Here is an 18,639-nt window from a genome sequence, read left to right as displayed (position 1 = left end):
GCAGTCTTCTTCAAAGGAGGTTGCTGCCCGCCAAACAATGTGGCAGGCACCAAGAGATTTCTTTAGGCAGTCCTTGTACCTATTCTTTGGTGCACCTCTGTCACGGTGGCCAGTGGAGAGCTCGCCATATAACACGATCTTGGGAAGGCGATGGTCCTCCATTCTGGAGATGTGACCCACCCAGCGCAGCTGGATCTTCAGCAGCGTGGACTCGATGCTGTTGACCTCTGCCATCTCGAGTACTTCGACGTTAGGGATGAAAGCGCTCCAATGGATGTTGAGGATGGACCGGAGACAACGCTGGTGGAAGCGTTCTAGGAGTCGTAGGTGATGCCGGTAGAGGACCCATGATTCGGAGCCGAACAGGACTGTGGGTATGACAACGGCTCTGTATACGCTTATCTTTGTGAGGTTTTTCAGTTGGTTGTTTTTTCAGACTCTTTTGTGTAGTCTTCCAAAGGCGCTATTTGCCTTGGCGAGTCTGTTGTCTATCTCATTGTCGATCCTTGCATCTGATGAAATGGTGCAGCCGAGATAGGTAAACTGGTTGACCGTTTTGAGTTTTGTGTGCCTGATGGAGATGTGGGGGGGGCTGGTAGTCATGGTGGGGAGCTGGCTGATGGAGGACCTCAGTTTTCTTCAGGCTGACTTCCAGGCCAAACATTTTGGCAGTTTCCGCAAAGCAGGACGTCAAGCGCTGAAGAGCTGGCTCTGAATGGGCAACTAAAGCGGCATCGTCTGCAAAGAGTAGTTCACGGACAAGTTTCTCTTGTGTCTTGGTGTGAGCTTGCAGGCGCCTCAGATTGAAGAGACTGCCATCTGTGCGGTACCGGATGTAAACAGCGTCTTCATTGTTGGGGTCTTTCATGGCTTGGTTCAGCATCATGCTGAAGAAAATTGAAAAGAGGGTTGGTGCGAGAACACAGCCTTGCTTCACGCCATTGTTAATGGAGAAGGGTTCAGAGAGCTCATTGCTGTATCTGACCCGACCTTGTTGGTTTTCGTGCAGTTGGATAATCATGTTGAGGACAGCATTGATATAAAGAAGACATTTCTGCAGGAAGAGACTGGCTGTGGGATGAAGGGCCCGCTGTTAAAATTGGCTGTAAAAATGACAAATAATGCGGCTGAAAGCCACATATCAAAGTTTGCTGATGACATAAAAGATAAATGGCAGTAAAAGTAGTGGCTTGGAGGTACTGAAGCACTATTAATGAATTAGGTGCATTGAAGTGAATTTCAATGTTGTCAATTGTGAGATTGTCCACTTTGAACTGAAGAAGGATGAAACAAAGTACTTTTGAAATGGTGAAAAGCTAGAGAGAGTGGAGGAGCAGACGGAAGTCTGCGTACACAGGCCATTCAAATCTGTCGAGGTGAGTCTGGAATTTGTGGCCACAGGCGGTTGTGGAGGCCAGGTCATTGGGTGTATTTAAGGCAGAGTTTTTGGTTAGCCAGGCAATCAAACTTTATGGGGAGAGGGCCAGCAGAGGGGCTGAGTGGAAAATGGATTAGCTCATGATTTAATAGTAGGGCAGACTTTTTCTACTCCTATGTCTTATGGTCTAAATCTGAGGGATGGGCACAGACAATTCTGATAAAAATGCTCATATATTGTTGACGTTTCTAACGGAGACCCTAACCCTCTGAAGATTTTTTCTTGTCCTGAGCGTTGGCGCCTCCATATTAGACAGTGATCCATCTAGCCAGAATGCTCTCCGTGGTACACTTGTGGAAGTTTTCGAGAGTCTGGTAAAATACTAAATCTCTTCAAATACTTCACAAAAATGGTTGCTGGTGAGCCTTCTTAATGATTGTATCGATGTGGAGGCTCCAGGACAGATCCTTGGAGATGTTGACACCCAGGAATTTGAAGATCTTGACCTTCTCCACTAACAGACCTCAATGCGGACTTGATCGTGTTCCCCTGATTCTCTCCTGAAGTCCACAATCATCTCCTTGGTTTTGCTAATGTTGAGCACAATGTTATTGGTGTGACACCATTCAACGAGCTGATCCATCTCCCTCCTGTATGCTTCCTCATTACTGTTTATGATCGCACCGACAACCATGATGTTATCGGCAAATTTGTAGATAGCATTGGAATTGTGCCTGGCCACACAGTCATGAGTATATCTTTCTTTGGCTTGGCTTCGTGGACGAAGATTTATGGAGGGGGTAAAAGTCCACGTCTGCTGCAGGCTCGTTTGTGGCTGACAAGTCCGATTCGTGACGGGCAGACACGGTTGCAGCGGCTGCAGGGGAAAATTGGTTAGTTGGGGTTGGGTGTTGGGTTTTTCCTCCTTTGCCTTTTGTCAGTGAGGTGGGCTCTGCGGTCTTCTTCAAAGGAGGTTGCTGCCCGCCAAACTGTGAGGCACAAAGATGCACGGTTTGAGGTGATATCAGCCCACTGGCGGTGGTCAATGTGGCAGGCACCAAGAGATTTCTTTAGGCAGTCCTTGTACCTATTCTTTGGTGCACCTCTGTCACGGTGGCCAGTGGAGAGCTCGCCATATAACACGATCTTGGGAAGGCGATGGTCCTCCATTCTGGAGATGTGACCCACCCAGCGCAGCTGGATCTTCAGCAGCGTGGACTCGATGCTGTTGACCTCTGCCATCTCGAGTACTTCGACGTTAGGGATGAAAGCGCTCCAATGGATGTTGAGGATGGACCGGAGACAACGCTGGTGGAAGCGTTCTAGGAGTCGTAGGTGATGCCGGTAGAGGACCCATGATTCGGAGCCGAACAGGACTGTGGGTATGACAACGGCTCTGTATACGCTTATCTTTGTGAGGTTTTTCAGTTGGTTGTTTTTTCAGACTCTTTTGTGTAGTCTTCCAAAGGCGCTATTTGCCTTGGCGAGTCTGTTGTCTATCTCATTGTCGATCCTTGCATCTGATGAAATGGTGCAGCCGAGATAGGTAAACTGGTTGACCGTTTTGAGTTTTGTGTGCCTGATGGAGATGTGGGGGGGGCTGGTAGTCATGGTGGGGAGCTGGCTGATGGAGGACCTCAGTTTTCTTCAGGCTGACTTCCAGGCCAAACATTTTGGCAGTTTCCGCAAAGCAGGACGTCAAGCGCTGAAGAGCTGGCTCTGAATGGGCAACTAAAGCGGCATCGTCTGCAAAGAGTAGTTCACGGACAAGTTTCTCTTGTGTCTTGGTGTGAGCTTGCAGGCGCCTCAGATTGAAGAGACTGCCATCTGTGCGGTACCGGATGTAAACAGCGTCTTCATTGTTGGGGTCTTTCATGGCTTGGTTCAGCATCATGCTGAAGAAAATTGAAAAGAGGGTTGGTGCGAGAACACAGCCTTGCTTCACGCCATTGTTAATGGAGAAGGGTTCAGAGAGCTCATTGCTGTATCTGACCCGACCTTCGAACCCGACAATCGAACAACTGAAAAGTGGCAAAGCAGCAGGTATGGATGGAATCCCCCCAGAGGTCTGGAAGGCTGGCGGCAAAACTCTGCATGCCAAACTGCATGAGTTTTTCAAGCTTTGTTGGGACCAAGGAAAACTGCCTCAGGACCTTCGTGATGCCACCATCATCACCCTGTACAAAAACAAAGGCGAGAAATCAGACTGCTCAAACTACAGGGGAATCACGCTGCTCTCCATTGCAGGCAAAATCTTCGCTAGGATTCTACTAAATAGAATAATACCTAGTGTCGCCGAGAATATTCTCCCAGAATCACAGTGCGGCTTTCGCGCAAACTGACATGGTCTTTGCCCTCAGACAGCTCCAAGAAAAGTGCAGAAAACAAAACAAAAGACTCTACATCACCTTTGTTGACCTCACCAAAGCCTTCGACACCGTGAGCAGGAAAGGGCTTTGGCAAATACTAGAGCGCATCGGATGTCCCTCAAAGTTCCTCAACATGATTATCCAACTGCACGAAAACCAACAAGGTCGGGTCAGATACAGCAATGAGCTCTCATGAGTATATAGTGGGCTAAAAACACATCCATTAGGTGAGCCTGTGTTGATTGTCAGTGAGGAGGAGACGTTGTTTCCAATTTGTACTGACTATGGTCTTTCAATTAGGAACTCAAGGATCCAGTTGCAGGGTAGGGTGCAAAGGCCCAGGATTTGGAGCTTCTTGACCAGCACTGAGAAAATAATGGTGTTGAAGGCTGAGTTATAGTCTATGAAAGGCAGCCGTATGTATGAATTGCTGTTTTCGAGATGATCCAGAGCTGAGTGGAGAGCCAGCGATATTGCTTTTGCTGTGTGATGATCCCATTTGGGATTCACGATCCCAATTCACCCAGTCACATTGGGGTTCGACTTCCAGGAATGGTTCTCTCTCTCAGAAGAACACAGGGCTGGCAAATTTTCCAGCGCAATAACATGCAACAGGCTGTAACTTGCAAGCAAGGACTGACATCTCAGGCCTCATTTGCAAGTGATCATTGATACATTGAGACATTAATGACTCAATTGTCTCGGCTTTTCCTCCTAATTTGGTATGGGAAACATCTGCTAGGTTTCCAACCACAGTTGCTGTTCGCAGCTGCATCCTGCAGGTGAGGACGTGGTTGATGTTGGTCCTTATAATTATCTTCCTCGAAACCAAAGGTGGCACAGTTAGCATCGAGGTCAGCGTAACGCTATTACTGTTCCAGTGACCCAAGTTCTCATCCGGCACTCTCTGTGAGGTATCTGTATGATCTCCCTGTGTCTGCAAGCATTTCCTCTGGCTGCTCCATGTTTCTCTCATGTTCAAAATGTATGGGGGTTGTAGGTTAAATGGTATATTTGGGAGCACAGGCTCTTAGACCGAAATGGCCTGTTACCATGTGGTATGTCTAAATTACCGTGCGGTAAAAATTAAAAATAATTAAATGATTTCAGCTGCAAATGCTGGGATTGTATAGCAATAAAATTCAATTACCTCAAGAGGACAAATCCAAGGAAGAAAACTGAAAATAATATTCCACATTCATACAAAGACTTAAAACTGGTGAAAATAAAAATTTTCAATTGATCAGTCACCTGGTAGATTTCAGACCTGGATATTGAACCACTCCTGAGCTGCCCTGAAATATTGAAGACCAGGATGAATATTTACATGCCAAGTCCTTTCTGACACACAAAGCTGTTGGTTTCCTGGCAGTGCCAACGTTGCCTCAATACAACCCACATAGAGGTTTAGCTGTAAATATACTCTTGGAATATGCTAGGAGCATGCAGTCAGAAAGCCAGCCAGCATCATGAATCAAGAATGCACATCCGTCTGTATATCTTGGGGCTGACAGGAGACAATGAAACGGGATACCTGTCCATTTTTAACATGGGCAAGGCAAACACTGAGGACAGAGCTTGTTTTAATAGCACGATCATTTCTTTGTTGAGTTTAGATTTACTCCAGTCTACTATATCAGCTTTATTTTAACCCATACATGTTCCCAATAAGTTCCACATACCCAGATTTGTTTTGATAAATTTTGGATTTTATCCAAACCCATTGTATCTTGGGTTTCAAGCCAGCAATCTAAATACTACTGTTGACAATTGTGCTTTAAACATAATTTGCATATTACAGCAGTAATATATTTACCGAGAGGCCTATATCTAAATCAGGTGTGCAGAGATCATGGAGTTGTTCATTTGGAATTCATGAAATTGACCTGAAAGTGACAAGCAGATCATTGAAAAGGATTGCCACAGTTAACTGAAGAAAATTTGCATGTCTGAATAAACAAAAAGGATTTACATTTTTGAAAACGAGTTCTTAAGTTGCAAGTTATTAGCTTATTTGGCTCTGCAGAACATGATGACTTTGTGCCATTAATGGGTTCAGACTCCACAGAATGGGCAGCCCTATCAAATAAACATGGGCATCAGGAACATCATGTTTGAATTAAAGTCTACTCTCATTGACAATAGGAAAACAAAAGTTCGCATTGCAGAAAATCTGTTAATTCTGGGAATTATTGCACCCTTAGTTGTTCCTTGGTTACCCATCTTGTGTCATTCAATAGAATGTTGAACATTCCACAACAGTACAAGCTACAATGTTGTGCTGACCTACATAAACCTACTGCACCACTATCGAATCCTTCCCTATCTCACCCCAATAAACCTCTATTTTTTCTTACACCCACGTGCCCATCTAAGGATCATTCAAATGTCCCTAGTGTACCAGTCTACCACCACCTCAGCAATGTATTCTAGACACCCACTACTCTCTGTGTGAAAAACCTACTGCTCCTCTAAATTTTTCTCCACTCATCTTGAACAGATGTCTTCTGGTATTGGCTATTGTTGTCCCACTCTATCTCAACCCCTCATAATTTTATATACCTCCATTGTCACCTCTCATTCTTCATAACTCCAAAGGGAAAACCCCAAGTTATATAAACTTTGTTTGATGTGACATGTTCTCCAATCCAGGCAACATGCTGGTAAATTTTCCCTGCACCTCCTCAAAAGCAACCACATCCTTCCTGCAATGAGGTGACCAGAACTGAACCCAATAATCTGAGTAATTTAACTACCCTGTCAACATCAGACAAGGTGTGATGGTCGTGGGGTGCAGTAGTGTTTCCCAGAATCTTTAACATGTTTCAACATTGGGTGCCTTTAGTCAGTCCATACTCGGCGCCTTTGCTCAATTTGATGCTATTACAGTGCCAGTAACCCAATGCTGTCTGTAAGGAGTTTGCACATTCTTTCAGTGACCAAGTGGGTTTTGCCTGGGTGCTCCAGTTTACTCCCACCCTCAAAATGTAAGGGGTTTGTAGGTTAATTGGGTGTAAATAGTTAGAATCAGCTCCTACTCTGTCATAAATAAATTAAATTGAAGCTCTTGGAAAATCTTGGTGAGTATAATCCTTTCTGATACAATGCAAAGAATGGAGTTCTTGTCCCTAATATAGCTCCTTCAAATCAGAACATCCTCTTAAATATCAGCTTCTGGTCCAATTCCCTTTGCACCTTATTGGGCTACATTTACACAATGGAGCATATTTCATATGAACATAAGAAATAGGAGCAGGAGTCGGCCATCTGGCCCATCAAGACTACTCCATTATTCAATAAGATCATGGCTGATCTGATCATTGACTCAACTCCACCAACCTGCCTTTTTCCCATATCCCTTAATTCCTTTTTTATGTAAAAATCTATCTAACTGAACCTTAAATATGTTGAATGAAGTCACCTCAACTGCTTCCCTGGGCAGAGAATTCCACAGATTCATGACTCTCTGGGAAAAGCAGTTTTTCCTCATCTCCATCTTAAATCTACTCCCCTAAATCTTGAGGCTCTTTCCCCTAGTTCTGGTCTCACCTACCAGTGAAAACAATTTTCCTGTCTCTATCTTATGTATGCCTCTCATAATTTTTATATTTCTATAAAATCTCCTCGCATTCTTCTGAATTCGAGTGAGTATAACCTCCTGGTCATCTCCGGGATTAACCTGGTGAACCTCCTCTGGACTGCCTCCAAGGCCAGTATTGTAGTCTAAATTCCTTCACACCACAAGATGTCTTCAATGCAATGGTAAAATTAACAGTAAACGCTTTGATTTTCCTGAACCTTATGCTTTATCATGAAGCGTTCCTAGTTAAGAGAGAATCTTTACAAATGCAGCAATTTTACGATGTCTTGAAATATGATAGTCACCGATAATTTTCTGCAGAAAGGTCTTCAAATAAAAGCTGGAAAGGAGGTGGCCTCTACTTTTCAGGTTCATAGGTCTGAGTTTCAGCAGATAAGTTGCATCCTTCACAGAAAGGGCTTACCGGGGGAAATTGTTGGTACATGCATTCCACTAACAAGGTCACTGAAATTTCAGTAGCTGAACAGTTCATGCACTGAAGCAAATGAGAGCAAGGGCCTTGCATTTGACATGTTCAAGGGCAGGGTCTACCTCCAACAGAAAATAGCTCTGCATTGGGCGGTTCATTGTGCTCACACGGCCCAACATCAGGCTCCCAAAAGGTTACGCAATTCTGCGTTTTCACGTCGAATGAACAGAAGAAAATAATAAATTTCAGAAATAAAAATTAAAGCCTCCTGAAAAAATAAATTCCAAGATCCTCATTTACCTGGGAATTGCAGGTACTTAACCAGCTCAGAGCGGAGAAGGAGGGATCAGGTTAGAATTGAGATCTGTGCTTCCATGAATCAATGCATGTTGATTGACAAAACGAGCTCACCACCCCACAAGCACCTACCTTGTTGGTTCCCTCTTGAGAAGAGTCTGCAATCACCCCTTTTGTTCAGGACCCACAAAACCAGTGAAAGCAGATCATCCTTGATTCCGACGGTCTGCCTCAGAAGGAGTGTCTACGCTGCCAGTAATGACAGAAAATTAACTCCTGGAGCTTGAGTCTGTTAAATAATGACCACGTAGGTATCTGCAGACTTTGACCTCTAATGGATTCTGTGGCAGCTTTAAATGTGTATATTGCAGACGTTCTTCCACATGTTGTTGATCCTGCCACACAAAAGACCAAATGATCCCCAAATGGTTGAGGGAAATAAGGCACAATTAAGCCTACAGAAACTGTTAATTTCATCCTGGTTGTGAAATGTATGAATACTTTGATACTAACATTAAAGAGATATCATTCTTGATCTCCACTTTGAAGTGTCTGGTATTCTTTGTGCCCTCAGTCTTCCATTTATGGTTCTCTAGCATGATAGCAAAACACTCAATATTCAATTTTGCAATTGTTGGCATCCCTGAGTCTTGATGAGCTTCCAGCCTTTGATTGCAAGCTGCATCATTTAAATCTTTGTTCAGATCCTGTATATCTCTCCCTATGATCCTTCTCTCTCTCCTCACACTCTCCTAAATCCATAATCTTCCGTCTGCTGCCAATCAAGCCCTGTTCCATCTGCACTGCTGCAGCCAAGTTAGCCTTTCCTGCAGCATTCAGTTCTCATTGTGATATTTCTTCTACATCATCCCAGGCAAAGAAAAATATTTAGCATCGCCCACATTTTAGTTCCACTTTGCCTTTTATTGCCTCAGTGAATTTATGATCCAATTAGAACGAAATAATTTGTCATCTTGCAATCTAATGAAGACTGAGGGACTTGACTTGTTTCCCTTTCACCCCACTGATCCAGCAAGTCTTGGTGGCACAGTGCCTTGGGACTCACAGCTACCTTATTCTAGATGGAAGCAGAATACTTTGCAAAAAGAAAGCGAAAATGTACCATGTTAGCAGATTTCTCTGCACGTTAGTAGTAATCCCCTTTAAGGTCTCCTCTCCTTTCAATATATTTTAACAGTTTCTCATTGAAATATTGCTTGAAAAATTGATTAAATATGGCAGTCAATAATTTGGAAACCGCTTTTTTTGTTCATGTAATTTTACACTGATTGAAATCTACATTTTACATGCAGCTCAGGATTCACTTCTGTGTAATAGTTACAAATGCATGCTCTATTTTTGATCTATCAGCATGTCCTTTTCGATGGACATACAGATCCAAAGGGGCAGTGATCCAGTTTGCACTCCTCCACTGAATATTCATATTTCAATGCATGTACTGCTGCCTAAAAGGCTTTTTAATTACAACAACAAGACAAAAAAAACTCCTTGGATTCTTTCCAGACTTGCTAAATGATAAAATAAGCTTGCCTCCTCTCGTTCTTAATCTCCGTAAAGCACCTTGGAGCCTCATCTCAGAAATACTTGCAATTGAATGTGAAAAAGGCATTTAGAGATGCAGGTGTGACATTTGATAAGAAACTTCTGGATTAAATATGTTCTGCTAATGAGGAACCAAACTACCCCCATCAGGGCTGAATTGTGCACAGGCTGATAACATTCCACATGCGAACATTCACATTCATTATTAATAAACAGTCCAAGTCTCTATCAGTAGGGTGTGGATCAGTTAGCAAGTCAGGGATGTTGTTTCTCATTACAGAAGACATCAGATCTCCCAGAATGCAACAGATCTTTTTTTGGGAGCTTCTTTCAAACCACATTAAAAGGTCATGCTAATTTTAACAACAGCTATAAATATGTAACTTTTTTTTCCATAGTCTTTAATCCAGTTTCAGATCCTGCTCCACTGAAGGTATGGTTCTTTAATGCAGTCATTATCAAGGCTTTGTAAATGGACAGTTCCAAGCCTGCAGTGAGCTGGCAGATTTTGAACAAGTTTTACTTGCAGGTAGGGAAGAGGGCTGTGGTGTTGTACTTGGCATCCGTACCAGAAGGCCTGAGTTTGCATTCCTGAACACGATGGTGGTCATGCACAGGTTGAAAGCCTACTGCAGTCACTTTGCCTGACAACAATCCTGTTTGAAAGGTGTCGACAAGTGCAGGTGATGAAAGGCGATCGCGCACCAAGACAATGCCCCTCAATAACCAATGGGTCATCTGCTTCTGATGAGGTGGTGGATGGAAGGTTACAATATTGGGAAGGGAAAAGACAACTTTAGCTGTTAATGCTGGTCTAAAGTCATCAGCCTGAAATGTTTCTGACTACAAAGATATTGCCCCACCTGCTCAGAATCCCATATCTTCATTTCTTGTATCTTTTATCTGTAACTTTTTGCTTTTCAATATCTGATCCTTATATCAGACGCTGCACATCAGATATACCTGGCGAAGAGCTCAGGCCCTAAACATTGGTTACTCTTTGCTTCCTGTGGATGTCGTGTGACCTGCTGAGTTTCTCCAGCACGCTTGTATATTGTATTCATTTATCCTCCCACTCCCCCTCCCCACAATTTCTCGTCCATATTGAACCAATTCAGGCATTTGAATGAATGAACGTAGGATTTCCTACTACTACCAAATTGTGTGCCCCTCCCCCTATCCCCTCACCTCTGAGAAAGATAGCAAAATTGAAACAAGATTGAAGATTATTTTCTTGCCATGTAATAAAAATGGTATCATCTTACACTAAATTGCTTTTACCTGCTGTAAGGCAGACAAATTAGCCCTCGGCATAAATTGCCAGAAACCACTGTTTCAGTCAGAGAAAGAGAAGCAGAAGAGACTCGCCCTGAGTTACTGAGTGTCAGTCGGTTCTCCTCCAGTGATTGCACCACCTTCACACCCACAGAGCTTACAGTCTAAACCATCGGCACTCTCTCGCACTTTGGCTCTGATACCTGTTACCCCTTTCAGCCAGTCTCAAGCTGGTCTCCAGCAGTCCAAAGCCTGGTGCGAATCCCTTAACTGCAGTCGACAACAGCTTGCAGCCAGAGAGTGTCCCTCACCTTGAGTCACCAAAGGTCACCACCTGTGTGTTTTCAGCCTCAGAGCCCCTCGCTGGTCTGCTGCCATGGTTACCTTCCTGTGGGTCATCCTGTGGGTCATCTCCTCAGATACTCCTTCTGAAATGGGGGGTGGTCTCCCCATTTTCTGGTGAACTCTGCCAGTCCTCTGCTTCCCCAGATTCTGCAACTCATTGTGGCCACTGGTAAATATAGGCCCAGACCCTGGGTTTTAAAATAAACTACCATCAGCTCCTTCAATGCACCATTTAAAACCTGAATGGAACAAATAGTAGTTGGATTGGGCGGTTGGACCCTGTGGGGCAGCATTGTGTCTCCGCTCCTTGCTCTCTGCAGGTCCACACCAGCAGAAACCCTGCCATCACAGCTGTTACAAAATTGACTATATTCTGTATGTGAAGTTTCCACCCCAGACAATTTATCACAGCTCCCACTGTTCAGTGCACAGCAACCGGAGAAGGAATCGTCCCTCACAAGCCCCTTTTCTACTGGCATCCCAGTTAATTGGCCGTGCAGTGTCCCGGGATAGGAAGCCCTTTGTGCCATTGCCACTGGTCACCCTTAGCACACTGGCGTCAGCAAACGCCAGGGATATGAGTAGGGCTAGAGGCAGTTAATCCCTGTTGTGAAATGGCTTCATTTGACGCCGGCGTTCGGACTCTGTTACTTTTCCACTGGACCCTGTCCCAATAAATTCCCAATTAATTCATGGGACAGGGTGCCAGTGGGAAAGGGGATAATGGGACACTCCCTGCAGTTGATTTCAGCCATGCCAAGCATCAACACAAGATGCAAGTAAGAACAAGCAAATATCAGTAAAACAAATATAGACAAAAGATGTTCCCCCCTATTTTACCTTCAGACATTATTCTTTTTAATTTCAAGCTATTCATTTACAAATTTTGCAAGTCTTCCAATTTTTAAAATCTTTCCAGCACTTTAAAAAATATTCTTTTTTCTTGATGCGATTTTTTAGGTTCCTACATTTCCATGAAGGCAGGAGCCCAAAGTGATGTATCGTCATAATTTAAAATGACTGTCAGAACCCATGACAAGACCCTGATTCCCCAGCATCTGCAGACTTTCTTCTTTAACTATGACACCTGCTTCCTCCCGTGGATGTAAGTCCACACTACCCAAGGATTCACAAAATCAAGGTGCAATGACTAAGGCGTCACTCAACCAACACTTCATAGTGGCTAGTCAAAGACTGGAGGGTGCGAGCAATGTAATGGTGAGTAGGTTAAACACACAATAAGAGCTTCAAGGAAAGGTCTGGGTAGCAGTTCCTATAAAAGAGGCTGTGGACATTCTTAAACTAGAATTACTTAAAAACAAAATATATTTTCCCAAGAAATTACCCCCAATCGGCAGCACTAAACATCACCTGAAATTCATTCTGTTGAATCCAGTGGAATTCCCGAGACAAATACAATTTTTTTAACCAAAAATAGATGTTATTCACAATGACTTAATTACAAAAAGAAAACCATTCAAAGTCTCTTCGCAAACTCTTTGTGTCATATCCATACATTTCCGTCACTGTACATTGTTAACATGGATTTTCTATTTAGCAGCATTACCCCCATTGTTGTACACTGTGCTGAATCTATGAGCACCATGGACAGGCGTTCTGTAATGCACAAACATGCTGGAGAAACTCGGCAGGTCACACAGCATCCACAGGAAGCTTCGACCAACGTTCGTTACCCTTTACTTCCCGTGGATGCTACATGACCTGCTGAGTTTCTCCAGCACTTGACCCCAGTGTCTGCAGATATTCTTGCTTCACTGGGCTTCACCCCATTCTTTTTGCTGTACCTCCCTCGTATTTGTTTCTCCTGTCGGGTGCAGGCTGATAGTTTCTTCTGCTTTATTGGAATGCATATAATAACTTGCAACTATTTTCACTTGCCAGTTTTAAATGTTACAATGCACAATGACTGTGCAAACATCATTTCCAATGGAAATCAGAAACAAATACAAGATTATGTAAATGATAAGGTATTTGTTCAAGGAAATAGCCAAGCAGTGGTTTGAAAATATTTAACAGATTTGGAGATTTGTGTGTCCACTGTGAATTCAGCATTGATTGTGCTACATATGTAATCACTTGAAATCTTCCAGTTTCATTGGATTTCCATGAGTCTATTTGTAATTTTTTAGTTGTTATAACATATGCACATGTATATCCTAGTTTTATTATACCATCTATGGAAGTTTATTTTACACAGTGCAGTTTATTTTTAATTAAAATTAAATACATAAGGCATGCAAGTCCACCTCTGCTTAAAAAGAAACATTCAAAAAATGTTTGCCCGAAGCACCAAACTGAGTTTCACGCAAGATTGTGGTTGAGTTGCCCTTATCCTTAGCTGTATGTCTGTTCCAAGAAGCTCTTTGCTTCACCTGTCTTTGGAGGGGCATATTGCCTGTCCAACTATCCATTCAAAGGCACTATTATCCAAAAGCAGGTTAACTGTTTGAAGTTTTTCTACCCATCTGTCAGGAAATTCAATTGCATCCCACTGTCATTTTCCATACCAACAGATCAAAACTCATTGCAACCAGAGTATAAGTCACTGAATAGCAATTTCCAGGTCAAGTTGCAACCTTCGACCAGGCAGATCCATGTGGGTCCACCTTACTGCAGCTTGAACCCCATGTAAGTGATCACCAACATCTACAAAGGCGCTCACAAATGCAGAGAGTGATAATTAAAGTGCAAAGAGCAAACCATAGAACCTAACAGCTCAGAAAACAGATCTTTCAGCCTTCTAGTCTGGTCCGAATTATTATTCTGCCTAGTCACACTGACCTGCACTCCATGCCCCTCCCATCTACGCAGCTGTCCAATTTTTTGGTAAATGTTAAAATTGAGCCCACATTCACCATTTCAGCTGGCAGCTCGTTCCATACTCTCACCACTCTCTGTGTGAACAAATCCCCTCTAATATTCCCCCTGCACTCTTTCAATTTTATTGATAGCTTTCCTGCATTTTGGTGACCAAAGCTGCATACAATACTCCAAATTTTCCCTCATCAATGCCTTAAAAAACTATGTTCCACAGATGTCAGAAATCCAAAACCAAAACATAAAGCAGGAAACAGTTTCTGAGTTTAATTAATTGTTATGTGCACCAAAATACAGTGAAAATCTTTGTTGTGCATGCTAACCAGGCATTCCAACAGAGCCACCTCTTACAGTCTCACCTGATCACACCCAAATTTTTCTTTCAGATTTACAGCAACTAATGCTTTTTGGAGAATTTAACTGGTAAGCAGATGACTTGATGAGTGCCTGAATATTCCCACTGCCTTCTACACTATTTGAGAGGATTTGGGTCAGATTTTGTAAGATGGCAAAGGCTGTGTCCCATGCTCAGGGTTATTTTAAATAAATGTAGAAGAATTTCCAGGTTGATACCCATTAATAAATTCTGAGCAAAATCTCCTGACCCTGTTGTGATAGTACATATTTTATCACCAATGTGTATATGTACAGATTGTAGTGTAGGATAACTGTGATTGGCTGAGAGCATAGCCACGCCTACTGGCAGGTCTTAAAGGGTTGCTCCTAGCTAGACCAGATCGTTCTGGACTGCTCGACCGACATGTGATACGCTCCAGTCTTCTAGTTAATAAAAGGCTTGGTTTGGATCAACAAGCCTTTGATTCTTTCAACGCGCTCTAGAATAATTTCTAGGTTGATACCCATTAATAAATTCTGAGCAAAATCTCCTTACCCTGTGACAATACTTCAGGGTACAACTGAAAATCATAAATATTTATTTCATGCAGAGAAAATCATCTGATATTCTGATACATTTCACCCAGGAGAGGAAAGGAATGAGTACAGTAACTTTTCAAAATTCAAGTATTCCTTTATTGTCATCTAATAAAAACAGTGCAATATCACACAGAATTTGCTTTAGACAGACAGATTCGCCATCACCAGAAATTGCCTGAAGTGCCTCTTATAGTCAGAGAAAGAGAAGCAAAAGAGAGTTCTCCCCCACCCTCCCCCACCTCAGAGTCATCGAGTAGGGATTGGGTTGGTCTGGACTTTCTGGATTCTCCGGCTGCACTTTTAAAATTCATATTTAGGAGGAAAAAAGAAGAGATGAACAGGAACATTTTGACATTCATTGGAAAATATAGCCAACTTAATTTATAAATACGAGCAGTCATAAAGATAAATTGAGTCAAGACTTGACAAAAATATAAATGTAACATTTTTTCACTACAAAAAAGTGTAATGTTTGAAATTGTGTTTAAAAATGAACATTGCATAAGAAAAATACAGTATACAAATGAATTTCCTTGTGATGCGATCACCTGTATTGAGCATGGTGTCTTGTTGCCGCACGCACATGAAAGCCAGCTAAATTTTAAAAGTTTGAAGATTTTCCAAAAGTCCAGATTCTCAGGTGGTCTGCATTTCTGGCATCCGAATTTTTTGGACTTCTGCTGTATACTGCATATTAATGAGAAAAGCGGCATCTTATTGATGACAACCTGCCTCCTGCTGGTTTGGAGTTGAGCAGGTTTAAAAGATTGGAGCTGATTGGTCGAAAGAAACTTGAGACCCAGTCACAATTTCAATCAACACAGTTAGCATAGCAGTTAGCACAGCGCTATTGCAGATCGAATCCTGCGCTGTCTATAAGGAGGTTGTACGTTCTCCCAGTGTCTGTGTGGGTTTCCTCCGGGTGCTTCGGTTTCCTCCCACCGTCCAAAAGACAAGGGGTTGTCGGTTAATTTGGGTGTAATTGGGCAGCACAGGTTGAAATGGCAGGATTCAGCTCCACTGTGCTGCAAGTAAAATTTAAATATTCAATCAATTTACATTTAGTTCTGGTGATTACAATCAATTTAGAACTTAATAAAAGTCGACTGAAATATTTGTGTGGAGTGAAAATTGTTCTGTTACTCCTGTATGTTTCTGAAAGTCTGTGCACTCAAGAGTTAGTAACACCATTCCCAATAAATTCAATCTTTCCATTCAAATGGTGCCACAAGCTTCACCAAAGATAAGAATTTAATTAAATGTAGATTAAAACCAAACAGGAAAACACACTGGCTGATAGTTTTATCCCATCCTGTGGTTATATTTTTATACTTTAAACTTGTTCTTCCTTGGGCAATAGTTTTTTTAATGTAGATAAAGTCATAACTCACTGCATCACATTTTACAATACCCTGCATCTATCTCCATGTGCATTACCTATGAAAAGAAATTACCTTAAATGAAAGAAAGAGAAATTCAAAGAGGAATCTCAAGCCAGGGAATTCAGTTGGATTACAGTGCTTTTCCAACATAATGTAATCAAAAGCCAATATTTTGCAGAAGTTAAATACATTAATAACATTTTTTTCTTTGGCTTGGCTTCGCGGACGAAGATTTATGGAGGGGGTAAAAAGTCCACGTCAGCTGCAGGCTCGTTTGTGGCTGACCAGTCCGATGCGGGACAGGCAGACACGATTGCAGCGGTTGCAAGGGAAAATTGGTTGGTTGGGGTTGGGTGTTGGGTTTTTCCTCCTTTGCCTTTTGTCAGTGAGGTGGGCTCTGCGGTCTTCTTCAAAGGAGGCTGCTGCCCGCCAAACTGTGAGGCGCCAAGATGCACGGTTTGAGGCGTTATCAGCCCACTGGCGGTGGTCAATGTGGCAGGCACCAAGAGATTTCTTTAGGCAGTCCTTGTACCTTTTCTTTGGTGCACCTCTGTCACGGTGGCCAGTGGAGAGCTCGCCATATAATACGATCTTGGGAAGGCGATGGTCCTCCATTCTGGAGACGTGACCCATCCAGCGCAGCTGGATCTTCAGCAGTGTGGACTCGATGCTGTCGACCTCTGCCATCTCGAGTACCTCGACGTTAGGGGTGTGAGTGCTCCAATGGATGTTGAGGATGGAGCGGAGACAACGCTGGTGGAAGCGTTCTAGGAGCCGTAGGTGGTGCCGGTAGAGGACCCATGATTCGGAGCCGAACAGGAGTGTGGGTATGACAACGGCTCTGTATACGCTTATCTTTGTGAGGTTTTTCAGTTGGTTGTTTTTCCAGACTCTTTTGTGTAGTCTTCCAAAGGCGCTATTTGCCTTGGCGAGTCTGTTGTCTATCTCATTGTCGATCCTTGCATCTGATGAAATGGTGCAGCCGAGATAGGTAAACTGGTTGACCGTTTTGAGTTTTGTGTGCCCGATGGAGATGTGGGGGGGCTGGTAGTCATGGTGGGGAGCTGGCTGATGGAGGACCTCAGTTTTCTTCAGGCTGACTTCCAGGCCAAACATTTTACTGGCCTGTTTAACACCACTCAAAAACTTCTGTCAAGCACTTGCTGTTACGTCACCTGTCCAAGCCTGTCAAAATTTGCCTGTTGGGGTTCACATGATGCAGGACATTCCCCATGCATTTTGACTTGCAGATTCCTGGTAGTGGAAAACTGGAAGATCTAGTGTACATAGGAAGTAAAGGTTAACCCAAGGCCTGAGGCCTTCATCAAGGAATGAGCAATGACAGGCAGGTGCCTAAATTAAAAGGTGGGGTGAGGAAAGGAGGAGAAATGGGGTAGGGGAGAGTACAGGCTAACTGGTAAGAAGCAATAGGTGGCTACAATTGGGAAGGTAGAAGAAGAAAAAAATCTGAGTGATGATAGGGGAGAGGGTGGTTCTCTGAATGGAGAGGGGGAGGGAGGAGCTGGAGGAAAGGAGGATGATAGGAAAAGAGATTTATGGGAGGGGTTTAATGGAAATTGGGGAAGTTGATGTCAATGCTATCTGGTTGGAGAGTGTCCAGATGGAACATTGTGTTGTTCCTCCAATATTCAGGTAGCCTTGATGTGATGGTGCAAAATGAAATAGAATGGTGTGAGGAATTTAAATGGTTGGCCTCTCGGAACTCTTTATTGTTGCTGTGTCGAACATTCCTTTCTCTTCAAACGATACTATATTCAAATGGACATGTTTTCTCTGCTGAGTAAAAACATTCCTATCTAAACCAAGTGTATTTTTATGCACATGTCCTGTGTCCTGAGTAAAACATTCCTTTCTATTCCAAGTATATTCTAATGCACATGCTGTGTGTGCTCAGTCAAAACATTCCGTTCTATTCCAAGTATATTCTAATGCAGATGCTCTGTGTGCTGATAAAAACATTCCTTTCTAAACCAATTTTATTCTAATGCAAGTGTTGTGTATGCTGAGTCAAAACATTCCTTTCAATTCCAAGTATATTCTAATGCACATGTTATATGTACTGAGTCTAAACATTTCTTTTTATTACAAGTATATTCTTATGCACATGTTGTGTGTGTGAACCATAGCATTCCTTTCTATCCTAACTCTATATTCTAATGCATATGATGTGTGTGATGAGTCAGAACATTTCTTTCTATTCCAAGTATATGCTAATGCACATGTTG

General features: G+C 42.9%; 1 protein-coding gene and 1 long non-coding RNA gene across 2 annotated transcripts in view; both read left to right on the top strand.

Moving 5' to 3' along the window:
* The window catches only part of LOC138753087 (uncharacterized), a 967,433-nt gene that overhangs the window by 644,017 nt on the left and 304,777 nt on the right, over window positions 1–18,639 (top strand). The gene's annotated exons all lie outside the window — the stretch shown is intronic.
* Window positions 12,202–14,502, top strand: LOC138752603 (uncharacterized). Its single transcript, XR_011350759.1, has 2 exons — window positions 12,202–12,455; window positions 14,462–14,502. It is a non-coding gene; the product is annotated as an uncharacterized lncRNA (long non-coding RNA).

Source organism: Narcine bancroftii, chromosome 2 (assembly GCF_036971445.1).
Source record: "Narcine bancroftii isolate sNarBan1 chromosome 2, sNarBan1.hap1, whole genome shotgun sequence".
NCBI lineage: Eukaryota > Metazoa > Chordata > Chondrichthyes > Torpediniformes > Narcinidae > Narcine > Narcine bancroftii.
Note: the sequence above shows the minus strand (reverse complement) of the source record. Positions and strands in the feature narration are given on the sequence as shown.